This window comes from Mytilus trossulus, chromosome 5 (assembly GCF_036588685.1).
Source record: "Mytilus trossulus isolate FHL-02 chromosome 5, PNRI_Mtr1.1.1.hap1, whole genome shotgun sequence".
NCBI classification, from domain to species: domain Eukaryota; kingdom Metazoa; phylum Mollusca; class Bivalvia; order Mytilida; family Mytilidae; genus Mytilus; species Mytilus trossulus.
This window is the reverse complement of record NC_086377.1, coordinates 2799475-2816413: the sequence shown is the minus strand read 5'-3', so window position 1 is coordinate 2816413 and position 16939 is coordinate 2799475. Positions and strand designations below refer to the sequence as shown.

Sequence of the window (16939 nt, the reverse complement as noted above, 5' to 3'; positions counted from 1 at the left end):
AGACATAGGAGGAGTCCTAAGACACATGGAATAACACAAGACACGTGCTGATCCTGTTTGTGTTTGGTTCAATTAATACAGCCTGCGCATCAATGAAGAGACATTTATGGTCGAAGTGTGCATCTTGTTCATTCTAATTGGGACTGTTAATGTAACTCTATACACATTATAATTTTACTTGAACACTTGTTGACTACACTGGATAGCTGGAAATTACATGAACTATTCAGACATATATAATACAACATGTCAACGTTAAAGGTGTGTTTGAGAAGATACAAAAAAGATCACAAAAATACATAACTCCGAGGAAAATTCAAAACAGAAAGTCCCTAATCAAATGGCAAAATCAAAAGCTCTAACACATCAAACGAATGTAAAACAAAGGTCATATTTCTGACTTGGTTCAGGCACTTTCTTGTAGAAATGGTAGATTAAACCTGGTTTTATAGCTAGTTAAACCTCTCACTTGTATGAATCAGTTCTTTGGTGTTCATTATTTCTAAGAATTTTTTCGGTTTCTGTTGATCTTTTGAAAAAATATATCAGTTATGGTATAAGTTTACGAGTTAACATATTATTGTATAACAATATAATATTTCCCACAGAACGTAACCAAAAGTTAGCGTGCAATAAATTCTAATATTGCACTAGTGCAATAAATCTTCAAAATTCATGACGTCATCAATGTTTAAATCTTAGTTTAAACCAATTTTTACTTTCAAATATTATATTGCTATACAATAAAAGGGTTATTGCATGAATGTTGGGGAATATTGTCCCTCGTGGAACATATATTGCACTCGCAAGCTTGTGCAATATAAAATTCTCCTAGGGACAATATTCCCCAATATTCATGCAATAACCCTATATTATAATGAACGTTACTAGTAAGTAATTTATGGACTAAAAAGCAATGTGTTACTACAAAAGTCACAACTCGGCAAAATGTTTGTTTGAAATACATTCTGTGCAGTGGCGGATCCAGAAATTGTCATAATCGGGGGCCAACTGACTGACCTAAGAATAAGAATAAAAATTTTACTAGTCTAAAATTCAAACAATAGGATTGTTACTAAAATACACAACAAAAACAAGCAAACAGACAGGCATATTAATGACCTAAATGGGGGCCCGCTCCAGTCACGCTTCAATGATTCACTATATAAGCAACCAAATTTTTTCCCAAAAAGGGGGGCTCGGCTCCCCCCCCCCCCCTAAATGCGCCTATGCTGGGAGTTTTAGTTCTTTGTTATCCGTATACGGTGCAGGAATTTCTTTCCTTCCGGTTTTAGTGGAGTTCGTGTTGTTTCTTATTTCTTATTTATAAATGTTGATGTAAATGTCCCTTGGTTTTGTTAGTCTTTGTTTACTCCTTGGTTTTGATTGTTATTGCCTTAAATCTTCCGAGTACCCGATGAACATTACAGTACAAACCGTCTATAATATGAGAGTTTAATTATGTGTTTATAAGAAAATATAGTATTATCCCAATCAAGTCGCATTATATATAGAACAAGGGGGAATATTGAAATGCTTAAAAAATATATTCATATAAAACATTACATCTCAAAAAGTCACTCTAACTATCATTAAAAAATGTTTCTCCAACATATAAAATTTAGAAAAAAGTAAAAACTCCGAGGAAAATTCAAAAAGGAAAATCCAAAATCAAAAGGCAAAATCAAAAGTCCAAACACATCAAACGAATGGATAACAACTGTCACATTCCTGACTTGGCACAGACATTTTCTAATGTAGAAAATGGTGGACTGAACCTGGTTTTATAGCACAAAGAGACAACAACCCCATCAAAGAGCAGAAGATAGCCGAAGGTCACCAATAGATCTTCAATAGAGCGGGAAAACTCCGCACCAGAAGGCCTCCTTCAGATTGACCCAGTAATCGACGTCATACTCAGAAATATAAATAAAAAAAAACTAAAATTTCAAATCATCAAAAAGTAACAAAGGATAAAGGCTATTATTTGCATTGGGACAGGCGCAGAAGATTAAACCTGTTTTTTTTTTTTTTTATCTCAACCCTCTTCCTATACCTTTAGCAAAATTTTGCTAGATTGTGTCATATGACCAGAATTCAAACATTTTATTGGATAAAACATAGATCAGTATAACTTTTTCAAATATTAAAGATGTGGAGATACATCATTCTAAGAGTATTTTTAAGGCCTAAAAGGGGCAAGATTCAGAGATATAGAAGTATAGGGAGATAGATCATTATACGAGGATGCAAGTAGTACAAATAAGTCAATTTGTGAAAAAAAATGGACATACACCACTGAAATATTCACACGACGAAATGTAGATAAAAAAAAAAACAGTAATACGCAAAGTAAAACTTACGTGACTTAGATGCCCCCAGCAAAGATATGCTAAGTATGAGATGGTAAGTTAAGAAATAAAGAGTAGCTAAAATTGAGGATAGAAATGGGGAATGTGTTAAAGAGACAACAACCCAATCATAGAAAAAACAACAGCAGAAGGTCACTAACAGGTCTTCAATGTAGCGAGAAGTTCCCGCACCCGGAGGCGTCCTTCAGCTGGCCCCTAAAGAAATATATATAAGTGCAGTGATAATGAACGCCATACGTATTTCCAAATTATACACAAGAAACTAAAATTAAAATAATACAAGACTAACAAAGGCCAGAGGCTCCTGACTCAGGACAGGCGCAAAAATGCGGCGGGGTTAAACGTGTTTATGAGATCTCAACCCTCCCCCTATACCTCTAGCCAATGTAAAAAAGTAAACACATAACAATACGCACATTAAAAATCAGTTCAAGAGGAGTCCGAATCTGATTTCATGCTCTTGTATCGTTGTAGTGAAAAGAAGAGAAACAAAATCTCCAAACTCTAAGGAAAAGTCAAAACGGAAAATTACTTTTCAAATGGCAAAATAAAAAGCTCTAATTAACACGTGAACGATTGGAAAACGACTGTTATATTCCTAACTTGGTACAGGCATATCGTTATGTAGACAATGGTGTATAATTACTTGTTTTATAGCTTACGTACCTCCCACTTGTATGACAGTCGCATAAAATTTTATTATATGGACAAAGTGTAAACAAAACAAATATAAGTAAACATGTTAAAAAAAAAGGGGTACAGTATAGTCAACATTGTGTTAAAATCTTCATCACTTTAAAAATAAACAATATGTAACAATGAAAAACTGAATTAAAGACTATTTGCGACATGTCTGTACAACATACCAATAATTGAGACTGTATACGACAAATTAACTGGTTATAAAGGCACAACCATTCGATATACTGGGGTCCGGGAGAAATGTTTGCGGGTTACGTATTCATTTTCATATTTTGTTCAACAAACTATTTATTAACATCTGTCTTGGTGTTTTCAGGAGCAAATCTTTCTTCAAATAGTGTGCTGCAAAATATAGAAGATGGATCTGACAACTCTGCAAATACTACGTCAATAAACACAAAAGTGTCAATGGCGGATACTAATCGTTCCAGTTCTCGTTCAAGTCTTGACGAAGTTTTAACGGAATTAATAGAACCAGATATTGAATTACCTAAAAGGAAACCAGAATCTGGATTACTTAGCAGGAAACCAGTCATTGGATTACACAGCAGGAAACCAGATGTTGTACGTTTCAGCAGTAAACCAGACGTTGTACGTCTCAGTTGGAAACCAGCCACTGGATTGACCAGGAAAAAAGACATTGCATTAATTAGCAAGAAACAACCAGACATTGTATTAAAAAGCAGGGAACCAGACATTGGACTTTCTGGTAGGAAACCAGCCATTGGTGTGATCAGCAGGAAACAAGACGTTGTAGTGATCAAGAGGGAGCCAGACATCGGACTTCTCGGTAGAAAACCAGGCATTGGACTTCTCGGTAGGAAACCAGCCATTGGTTTACAAAGCTGGAAACCAGAAATTGGTGTGATCAGCAGGACACCAGACGTTGGGTTGATCAGCAGGAAACCAGACGTTGGATTACTCGACAGGAGAGTAAATAATTTACAAAACTTAAAACAGATTCAGACAACAAATGATAATTTAAACAGCAAAGCCATTAAATTATATTATAATAGTCAATTAAGAAGGTTAGCGCAGGGATTACATATACAGTCAATGGACATTCCAAAGAAAAATTCTGTACAATTTGGAAGTCTTATGCAAAACCACCGTAATGTCGCTGCGTTAGGACCAAAGTCGGCAAAAGAACAACAAAAACGGGAAAGTTTTCAACCAGACCAAAGACTGACTAATAAGAAAACTATTCTTTTAATGCCTGGTATGTTGAATGGCGCTAGTGGTAGTGTATCTCTACAACACAAACCTCATCTTAAGCCTGGTTTAACTGATTTAAAAAAATATCCCAATCCGAGGTCGTTTGCTCAAAAAGTTCCCAACTCAAGGTCGTTTGCTCACAATGTTCCCAAGTCAATGTCGTTTGCTCATAATGTTCCCAACTCAATGTCGTTTGCTCAAAATGTTCCCATCTCAAGGTCGTTTAGTCAAAATACACAGCATGCAATGCCTGGTAATGACATAAATCATAACTTTCCGTTTGAAAAGAGTCGCGTCCGGTTTCAGCATGCGAGCAATCAGGGTACAAGAAAAATCAGTGTTACATCTCCACCGGAAATAGAGAAAAAACATGTCGACGCTGGTCTAGAAAATACAGTTTCTACCAAAAACTTGAATTCCAAGGAATACACTGGTCAACCGCATGCAGTGGTCGTTAATATCGATACAATGAAAAATCAGTATAAAGTATGTGCTTCTGACGAACGATTTTCTTGTAATCCGGTGGGAAAAAACGTAGCCGTGTCGGATTCGACTTCCTTGTGTGTATCAAAATGTAATGAGAGACATTGTCCTGTCGTTAAATGTTCTTGCTTCTGTGTTTCCTTGACAACCTTTGTTGTTAAAAATGTTAAAGTTGAATCAAACAAAGTAATGCCCTCGAAACAGGAAAGCGACATTGAGTTGGGCCAGATACTTGAAACTGCAGGAACTGGTTCTTTAAAGCTTCCAAAAAGAGCAAATTTTATTGGTATGAAAATTAAAAATTCTAGAATTGGTTCTTCAAAGCTTCCAAAAAGAGTAAATTTTATTGGAATGAATTCTAAAAAATCCAGAAACACTTTTCCGACGGCTTCCGAAACAGTAAATATTATTGGTATGAATTATGAAAACTCCAGAAACAAATTTCCGTCGCCTTCCGAAATAGGAAATACTATTAGTATGAATTATGAAAACTCCAGAAACAAATTTCCGACGCCTTCCGAAATAGGAAATACTATTGGTATGAATTATGAAAACTCCCGAAGCAAATTTCTAACGCCTTCCGAAATAGGAAATACTATTGGTATGAATTATGAAAACTCCAGAAACAAATTTCCGACGCCATCCGGAACAGTATATACTATTGGAATGAATTATGAAAACTCCAGAAACAGATTTCTGACGGCATCCGAAACAGTAAACACAATTGGTAGGAATTATGAAAACTCCAGAAACAAATTTCCGACGCCTTCCGAAACAGTATATACTATTGGTATGAATTATGAAAACTCCAGAAACAGATATCCGACGGCTTCCGAAAAAGTAAACACAATTGGAAGGAATTATGAAAACTCCAGGAACAAATTTCCGATGGCTTCCGAAACAGTAAATAGTATTGCTGAAAAATCAGGAACCGACTTTCTAACGCCTTCAAGATCAGCAAATATGATTAGTATGACCGGAAGTAGTCTGTTGCGGCACGAGATGGTATTTAAAACAAGGGTGACTTGTACCCCAACAGATCTATTTTTGTCTATCAACGGGATGGCAGATTGGTGTAACACAGAGTGTAATATAAGTTTGTATAATTGTCCGTGGAATGTTTGTGAATGTCAATTCATTTTATAGAAAGCACATTTTACAGGATGTATTGATATTGACATGCGCATTTTATAGGAAGTATCTTTATATTGACATGCGCATTTCATAGGATGTATCTATATTGACATGCGCATTTCATAGGATGTATCTATATTGAAATGCGCATTTCATAGGATGTATCTATATTGACATGCGGATTTTATAGGATGTATCTATATTGACATGCGCATTTTATAGGATGTATCTATATTGAGATGCGTATTTTATAGGATTTATCTATATATTGACATGCGCATTTCATAGGATGTATATATATTGACATGCGCATTTCATAGGATGTACCTATATTGACATGCGCATTTCATAGGATGTATCTATATTGACATGCGCATTTTATAGGATCTATTTATATTGACATGCGAATTTTATAGGATGATCTAGGATGTATACATATTGACATGCGCACTTTATCGGATGTATTATATTGACATGCGCATTTTATAGAATGTATTTATATTGTAAAGCGCTTTCATGTTAAATTATAACCAAGAATGTAGACTAAACGAACATCTGGCGTATTAAACAATAAGCCTGGAACATTTAATAACTAGTTATACCTCTGGGTCGATATGCCACTGCTCTGGGTCGATATGCCACTGCTCTGGGTCGATATACCTCTGGGTCGATATGCCACTGCTCTGGGTCGATATACCTCTGGGTCGATATGCCACTAGCTGCTGGTGGACGTTTCGTGTCAATTTTTCAAAATATTAAGGATTTTGTTATTCTATGCAGAGATTACTTTAGTCGTATTTGGCACACATTTTGGTGATCCTCACTGCGCTTCAAATTTGCACTTATTTGGCTTTACGACTATTTTGATTAGAAGCGTCACTGATGAGTCTTGTGTAGACGAAACGCGCGTCTGGCGTATTAAATTATAAGTCTGGTACCTTTGATAAATATATTCATGTAAATGTTTGACGGTTTTCAACAAGAAAAGTTTCAGGGGCCAGCTGAAGGACGCCTCCGGGTGCAGGAATTTCTCGCTTCATTGAAGACCTGTAGGTGACCTTCTGCTGTTGTTTTTTCTATGGTCGGGTTGTTCTCTCTTAGGCACATTCCCCATTTCCATTTTCAATTTTATTACTGCATAAAATTGAAGAAATATTTATTTGACACCATTGCTTGCTATTTTGGCCGTTTCAGAATCTAGAGCATCATAAGAAATTTCATTGTTCGTACCCCAAAGTGAAAATAACGTTATGTCATTGGTTGAATTTCAATTTTTAATAACGTTTTCACCCAATCAAGACGCTTTGGTGTACGCTTATTAAAATATTACCCAGGATGCATTAGATTCTGAAACGGCGAATTTTTAAATTAGTTAAATGTAGTAAAGATTTAGTTAGAATATATTTTTGAACTTAGTAAAGTCTATATTATTATCTTACGTAAATCATGTATATATATGCCTAATAATGTTATGGGGAGACACTTTGCAATATGTATATATCAAATATTTATTTATAATACGATTAAAATTAATAATAGCAATATATAAGACAAACTACCCATCTATCGGGTTTGCAACTATCCAGGTGAAATCGGTTGCAGATATACGAAGTATATGCTTCTCGTCAGGCTCTATGTGCATTGACCAAAATAAACAATAAACTGTTAAACATGTTAAACTTTAAAAATAAATGATATTTAGAACTGTTTAAGTTATATTGTTATTTGTGTTGTTGAAATAATCCACAATAGATACAGTGTTCACACTAGAAGCATGATGATCACACGATACATACTGTGTTCACACTAGATATATTGTGTTCACACTAGAAACATGACGATCACACAATACATACTGTATTCACACTAGATATATTGAATGTGTGTTCACACTAGAAAAATGATGATCAAACGATACAAACTGTAATCCCACTAGATATATCTTGTTCACACTAGAACCTTAATGGTCGATACATACTGTAATCACATTAGATACAGTCTGTTCACACTAGAAACATAATGATCACACCATACATACTGTAATCACACTAGATATATTGTGTTCACACTAGAACCTTAATGGTCGATACATACTGTAATCACATTAGATACAGTCTGTTCACACTAGAAACATAATGATCACACCATACATACTGTAATCACACTAGATATATTGTGTTCACACTAGAACCTTAATAGTCGATACATACTGTAATCACATTAGATACAGTCTGTTCACACTAGAAACATAATGATCACACCATACATACTGTAATCACACTAGATATACTGTGTTCACACTAGAAACATGATGATCACACCATAAATACTGTAATCACACTAGATAAATTGTGTTCACACTAGAATCTTAATGGTCACACGATACATACTGTAATCACACTAGATATATTGTGTTCACACCAGAATCATACTGATCACACCATACAAACTGTAATCACACTAGATATACTGTGGTCACACTAGTAGCATGATGATCACACGATACATACTGTAATCACACTAGATATATTGTGTTCACACTAGAACCTTAATGATCACACCATACATACTGGAATCACACTAGATACAGTGTGTTCACACTAGAAACATAATTATCACACCATACGTACTGTAATGACCCTAGATATACTGTGTTCACACTAGAAACATGATGATCACACAATACATACTGTAATCACACTAGATACAGTGTGTTCACACTAGAAACATAATGATCACACCATACATACTGTAATCACACTAGATATACTGTGTTCACACGTGAAACATGATGATCACACCATACATACTGTAATCACACTAGATATATTGTGTTCACACTAGAACCTTGATGGTCACACGATACATACTGTAATCACACTAGATACAGTGTGTTCACACTAGAAACATAATTATCACACCGTACATACAGTAATCACACTAGATATACTGTGTTCACACTAGAAACATGATGATCACACAGTAAATACTGTTATAACACTAGATATATTATGTTCACACTAGAACCTCAATGATCACACGATATATACTGTTATCACACAAGATATATTGTGTTCACACTAGAAAGTTTATGATCACACGATACATACTGTAATCACACTAGATATATTGTGTTCACACTAGACACTTTATAATCACACGATACATACTGTAATCACACTAGATATATTGTGTTCACACTAGAAACTTTAAAATCACACCATGCATACTGTAATCACACTAGATACAGTGTGTTCACACTAGAAACATAATTATCACACCATACGTACTGTAATCACACTAGATATACTGTGTTCACACTAGAAACATAATGATCACACCATACATACTGTAATCACACTAGATACAGTGTGTTCACACTAGAAACATAATTATCACACCGTAAATACTGTTATAACACTAGATATATCATGTTCACACTAGAACCTCAATGATCACACGATATATACTGTTATCACACAAGATATATTGTGTTCACACTAGAAAGTTTATGATCACACGATACATACTGTAATCACACTAGATATATTGTGTTCACACTAGAAACTTTATAATCACACCATGCATACTGTAATCACACTAGATACAGTGTGTTCACACTAGAAACTTTATGATCACACGATACATACTGTAATCACACTAGATATATTGTGATCACACTAGAAACATGATGATCACATGATGCACACTATGTTATTACACTAGAAACATGATAATCATACTGAACACAATGCACTAGATTGATGATGCAGTGATATTGTTGGCTTTTTTCAAAACTTCCTCTACCCTTTTTTATTTTCAAATTGGGAAATTTATGATAAACCATGAATTTGACTGGAACTTCAAGAGGTTAACCCTTATTTGAAATTAGACCCCTTATTGTCAGTGATGATAAATAAGGAGACCCACAAATCTGCACACATCGTCATTTTAGGCATGAAAAATGTTTAAATGAGTGTTTTTCAGTTTGTATTACTACTGAGATTGCACTGTTTTGGAAAAAAGTTGCCTTTTTGGGAATAATTTTAAGCCATTTCTTTTTCAAATTTGGATTTTTCTCCAGGGGAAAAAGCCTGTATTCTCCAGTAATTTAAGGAAACAATATCACTGATCTGTCCCGCTTCAGGTTAAAGTATTTGGTCAAGGTAGTTTTTTTAAAATCAAAGTCCAATCAACTTGAAACTTAGTACAGATGTTCCTTATGGTAACATCTTTCAATAACTACTGAGATTGCACTGTTTTGGAAGAAAGTTGCCTTTTTGGGAATAATTTTAAGCCATTTCTTTTTCCAATAGGGATTTTTCTCCAGGGGAAAAAGCCTGTATTCTCCAGTAATTTAAGGAAACAATATAACTGTGATGAGTACCCTAGAAACATGATAATACCACTAAGCACACGATGATTACACTAAATATATGAAGATTTATTATCACTCAATTAATGTTTATTATCAAAGTGTGCATTTCGTGCATTTAAATTTGAGCGTTTATGTTACACTGTACACATTGTGCTTCTAGTGTAACCTTGTTCATTACACATGGTGATTCCACTACACATGGTGATTCCACTACACATGGTGATTCCACTACACATGGTGCTTCCACTACACATCTTGTTATAACACATGATACATAAACCTGTTTAAACCTATGGCGTGTGAATGAGGCGTGTATCTGTATATCTTCTGCCAATCTAGGCACATCTCCACACAAACATGTCAACACAATATTACAGGCGTGTGTGGGAATATAAAGTTCTTGAGTGTTCATTATTTCGGAGAATGCTTTCACTTTCTGTTGACCCTTTAGATAAAAATATAAATTATAATATAATTTTACGTGTAAACATAGATCTATGACTGTTTTTCATATATTAGTAAAAAACTAATACAAATCGGTAAAATTCGTCATTTAAGGCCAATAGCTCATACCATATCCTCTTACATCTATTGAGTGTAATGTGGTAAGTATAAAGTAATAAAGATCCAAATATAAAATAAGAAGAAAGCGAGGGTGAAGATTGGTACCTATTCAAACGATTAAACCCGCTGTATTTGTTTGCACCTGTCCTATATCAGGGATCTAATGTTCGGTGGTTGTCGTTTGTTGATGTGGTTCATAAGTATTTCTGTTTTGTCGATTTTTTTTTATATAAAGATCGGACTGTTGGTTTTCCCGTTTGAATGGTTTTTACACTAGTAATTTTATGGCCCTTTATAGTTTACTGTTCGCTGTGATCCAAGGTTCTGTTTGGAAGACCGTAGTTTGACATCATGATTTTCCTCTTACAAATTATGACTTGGAAGGGGAGTTATCTTCTTATCTATATCCAGTAGAGTGGAAATGAAAAACTAATTGAATAACCTGTCATAAACCCCAATAATCTGGGTTTTAGCCTGGGATCCGGCCCAATCTAGCTGCGCGTCGTATACTGACATGATTAGCCAGGACCCCAGGCTATCTGGGTTTAACTGAACAAACTCACTCGTTATAAGAACACACACATAAGTTATTCTAGGCGGACAGGGAAAAACTATTGTGGATTGCATATATTGATTTTCATTTGTAATTATGCATGATAAGCTATCAAAAATTCATCTTCACTTTTGAACATAAATACATCCCGATTTTTAGTGCTGCTGAATACTCATTAACATCCGGTCTTGAGCAAGATTATTTTCCGCAGTTTTAAATACCCCACCAAACCCACAAACTCCCACCCCACCCCAAGAAATTTAAATTCAAATAATCAACCCATTGTGGTTCATTTTCCTGGGTCCGAGAAATTGTTCTCGTCAAAATATGCATCAAATATTTGCCACTGAATGTAAATCAAAACAAATTACTAGCTGTATTGAACTTTATTTTCACACTACTTTCAAAGCTATTTAGTATTTGTACAGGTGTAAGGTCAAGAGCCCCCGCCCCCTTTTCCTCCATAATGTACAGGTATTAAGTCAAGAGTCATCCCCCATCCCCCCATAATTTACAGGTATAAGCAAATAGTCCCTTCCCTTTTCCCCATAATGTACAAGTATAAAATTCAAGAGCCCCTCCCCTTTCCCCCATAATGGCAAATACCTACTTGTCCATGGGTTATAATTTCTATAATGCACATATCCGTGTTTCCTCCTTCTATACACCATACATAGTCCTATGACAATTGCAATGAATAAGATTAAAGCCAACACGATTCCAATTGTGGCGCCAATGGACGGACAACAGTAGTTCCTGCCATCTGGTACCTTTGGTCCACAACATCCGGTCAAACAAAATCTGTATTCTGACAGCGGAATGGTTCTAAAGTAATACTGATAATAGCATGACCCTGCTTTCACGTACGCTAGAAATACAAATATAGAAATAAAATGCGTATGTACGCCAATATAAGGCCTAGATGAATGCGTATATACGCCAATAACATATATATATATATATATATATACATATTTTATTTGCAAAACAAACACCAATTTTGATTATGGCAAATACATAGACAAAACATACATAATGAAAACTCGACAAAATTATAATAGATATGATAAAAACAGTTATTGGTTTCCTTTACTCAGTTCAAATGAATCTTTAATAAAAGAAACAACTGCCTTTACATCATTTGGTGTTGATGGATTTAGTATAATCACGAGTTTATCAGTAAAATTAAGTGTATAAAATTTACATATTTTTGTATATAATATTTTAGAAAGATTTCTCTTTTATTTTTACTAATTTTATAGTTAAAGAAAAATGGAATTTATCGTCTAAGGTATTACAAATTTACCATTTTCTTTCATTTTGTGGTATTTTTGTATATCGGTAATAACATAAACGCCATTAAGTTTTTTTTCTCTGATCGTTAATGACGTCTTTACGCTAAATCCATTGGATGTCATATTGGATTTATAATGGTTGATATTCAAGTCTTAAAGATACATATTTTGTTTAACAGTTGTTACTGGCTTTGAACTAGCTGTCAGTAACTTCGAATACTCTCAGATATGTACCGAGTTGGTGGTGTTGCATCTTACATCTCCCTCATGCAAAGCTCTAATTCCTTTCACGAATTTGGCTATACTTTTTGGACATTTTGGATTATAGCTCTTCGTCTTTTATATAAGCTTTGGATTTCAATTATTTTGGTCACGAGCATCACTGAAGAGACATGTAATGATGTATCGTCGAAATGCGCATCTGGTGCAGGAAAATTTGTACCATTAATGTTATTACATAGTTTAAGATTTACACTTAAGCGAAGGAACTATTTTGTTTGATAACTACTTTCCAGTATGTTTTCTTTTTCTTTTCGGGGCCCCGATAAAGTGGTGTTATATCTTACAAATCTATCCAAATTATTTTGGCAAATAATTCCTCTCAAGCCAGTGCTAGGGGTCTTATTAGTCGTACAGTTAGGTGAGAGATTTTGTTGTTGTTGTTGTTTTATTTTTTTTTTATTTTTTTTTTTGTTGCTCCGTGTTGATGACCTCGATCAGTGTTATTTTGAGATGAAGAACAACAATAAAAGAGATATTCCTTTGAATTTTGTGTGTGCTTTTTGCTGTGCATGTACTGATTTTGTGTACTGGATAAATGCCAGGATACCCAATATCCCTTGTTTTTCTGGATGGATAAGTACCCTTCGACGTCCGGCTGTTTTTTAGTTTGATGATTTTGTCTGCTTTTAATCGAGTTGATGAGTTAAATTCAAATTCTGATTCTTTATAATAAATCAAGCCTTTTCGACTGATTTTTAATAGTTTATTCCTATGTTGTGTTGTAAAATCCCATGAACTGGCGCGGGTTATGTGAGGAATGAGCGTTTACAATAAGAATAAGAATAAGAATATTTCATTATTCCAATCAAGGGCCCTTGATGGACAGCATAACATGTACACATAGAACAATACATAATGATTTGTAACAGAACAACATTTTTATATAATAAAATGAAATATTGAAAAAAGTTCAGACAGATGTTATTATCTTCATTCTATAAAATCATATACATTTAATTCCAGGCAGGATCAGAACCATATAATCATTACAATTATGAATAATTGTTGTTACATACATTAATTAACATTTCGTCTAACATCTAGACTTGTAATAATATAGCTCCCTAAATATTTAAGTACAGACAAATTTTCATTAGTAAATAACCATACAAATTTTGCCTCATTTGAAAGATGTATAAAATTCGGACAAATACAGTTTATCTCCTTGAAAAATATCTCCCTATTATTTTTGTATGCTGGACAACTAGTTATAAAATGTTGTTCATCTTCAACCAAATTTAGACTACATTTCTTACAAAGCCTTTGATCTCTCTCTATATATAATGTTTTATACCGGTCTTTTTCTATTTTGAGATCATGTGCACTATAATTCTAATTTTACATATGGCACTTCTCAATTGAAAATTGTTTAAAGATAAATACATTTCTTTCGAAAAACAAGTTTTAAGTTTGAAATAAGTATCTAATTTACTATTCTGTGTATCTGTTCTTTTTGTGTTCCAAATTAATATGAAACATGTTTAATCCCACGTTTAATCCCGCCACATTATTTGAAACATGTTTAATCCCACGTTTAATCCCGCCACATTATTTGAAACATGTTTAATCCCACGTTTATTCCCGCCACATTATTTGCGCCTGTTCGTTGCCGGTTGTTGTGGTTTCATGTCTGCCATGTTTGTTTTTTGTAAATTGTTTTGTTAAAAACTAGGCCATTGATTAATTTTCCAATTGAATTGTTTAATGTGTTCGAGCTTAAATTTTGAAAGGCTATGTGGACTTTCTACTTTGAATTTTCAACTTTTCGTTCAGTTTTGTTTCGTTTCGTTCATTCCGTTTTGATTTCGTTTCTAATTTTGCTCAGACCAATTAATTCTGAATTTTAGCTGGGTACTTGTTTCTCAAATGGCAACAGGGACAATCTTTAATTTTCTGCGTGTTTATTTTTCTGACTAATTGTCTTATGACCTCGTCATTGTGATATAGTTGTAGATATCCTGCTTGCAACAAAAAAAACCTTCAAAACCTGTGACAAATGTGGAACAAGAATAAAATTGAATATGGGAAAAATTGATCAAATTTGTTACTTACCAATTGTAAGACAAAAGATAAAAACGTTCTCCATCATTTTACATACATCTATCAAAACCGGAAATTATAAAAAAAAAAATTCAATGAGAGATATTTTTAACGTACTTGTGAAACTGAAAGTGTCAGATTTTGTGCAAATTTCTTCCTCGTTTAAAATTTGAACACATCAAGGACTTATAAAGTCCCTGAACACATTTTTCTTTCATATTCCTTCTCGTATAAACTATACTTATCGATGCAGACAATATACAATATTTATTAACACAAACACATTTACATTTTACAGTATTGAGACAACCGTTCGGTTGATTTGAATTTATAGAGTGACAGTGGTATTAACAAGAGGGGGGTTATAAATAAGCTTTGTTTAGAGTCGGCATGGTATATAAAACATAGACAAACATAAGCTCTAATGAGGTTTTAACCGACATAATTAAACCCTTTGGTGGACTCGAAGTGGCACACTTTTTTGGGGGGTTTAATATGACGCGTCCATTTTTACTGAACTATAGTCAATAAGAGTTAAGGCCACCTACGGGTGCAGGATTTTCTCGCTGTGTCGAAACTACATCATTTAGTATTTTTTAGAATAAAATAAAGGTTTAGTTTTATGGATTTTATCTTTTTAATAAAAATTCAAATTGTTTGGAGCATGAGTAAATATATATGAGAGGATGTCGTATGATTGCCAATGAGACAATTCTCCTCTATATTCAAGTAACCAATGAGACAATCTCAATTCAAGTTAAAGTGTTTTAAAAGTTACCATCTATAGGCCCCAAAAAATCATCGGGTCGACCAGTGTAAAACAATTAACAGAAAAAAACCATGAAAAGTAAACTTGTGAAGCAAACCAAAGAACGACAACGGTTACCACTGAACAGCAGGCTTCTGTAAACCATGTTTGTGTTCATTGCAATGAAATATGTATTATTATATGATTACGATATATTTTCTATGATATTGAGATTCCAGTAAGAGAATTTAATTTTGGCGTGTCGCAGGAATAAGCTACCTTAGTTCTGGAAAACTATCAGAAATAGAAATGATTAGATCAATAAAGTTTCCATAACTTCAAGTATAGAACCTTTACATTTATTTTAAATCTATATGAAAAGGTGGGATAACAGAACCTACGGTACCACGATCAATTGAATATTAGATATTAGTAGCCCCAGAGATAAATATATATATAAATATGATGCTTATTTAAACTTTATAGTGGACTCTGAGCAAATACTTTGAAACTGTTACACAAACCGATTTAACTTTAACAGAGGATCAGCAAATACCAAACCAAGAGTATTCAAAGTCCAAAGTCACAATTAGCAATAAGAAGATATAAGAAGATGTGGTATGAGTGACAAGTGGACAACTCTCCATCCAAGTTACAATTTGTCAAAAGAAGAACCACCTAAGTCACAGTACAGTATGATAAAAAAAAAAACAATTTCAGTTAAACAAACCATATACGTATGCCAATATTTACCAAAATCTGTGAAATATTGCCCATTTATCACATATTTGTTACGAATACCTTGGGTTTTGCATATGCCCGGGGCAAAAAAGAGTATATTGATATTGTGTCCTGGTTCCAAATGACTTGACGTCATTGCATCGAGCTCCTAAACGACGCTTTTGTGATAAAATTGTTTTAAATTTTTTAACCGTTCTGTTTCATTAAATTCTTATAATTATTTTTTTTCTCCTTCCTGCAGAACTTAAATATGTGATATGAATATGCTATATAAAGCCTCGTGGCTGATATGGAAGTCTCGGGATGATACCAGGGAACATGGTAAAGGGCATGTTATAATCTATACTTCATGTACCTTTTTTGTCTTAAATGACCTCTAGTAGTTTTTGTACGTTGTGGTATATTACAGTTTAAAAATAATTTTATTATTTA

The 16939-nt window shown here is 33.9% G+C and overlaps 1 long non-coding RNA gene across 1 annotated transcript; it reads right to left on the bottom strand.

The window, feature by feature from the left end:
• Positions 1–6883: 6883 nt before the first annotated feature.
• LOC134718454 (uncharacterized) lies at positions 6884–15139 on the bottom strand. Its single transcript, XR_010107386.1, has 3 exons — positions 15031–15139; positions 12012–12269; positions 6884–10729 (listed from the first exon to the last, which is right to left on the bottom strand). It is a non-coding gene; the product is annotated as an uncharacterized LOC134718454 (long non-coding RNA).
• Between the last annotated feature and the right edge of the window lie 1800 nt (positions 15140–16939).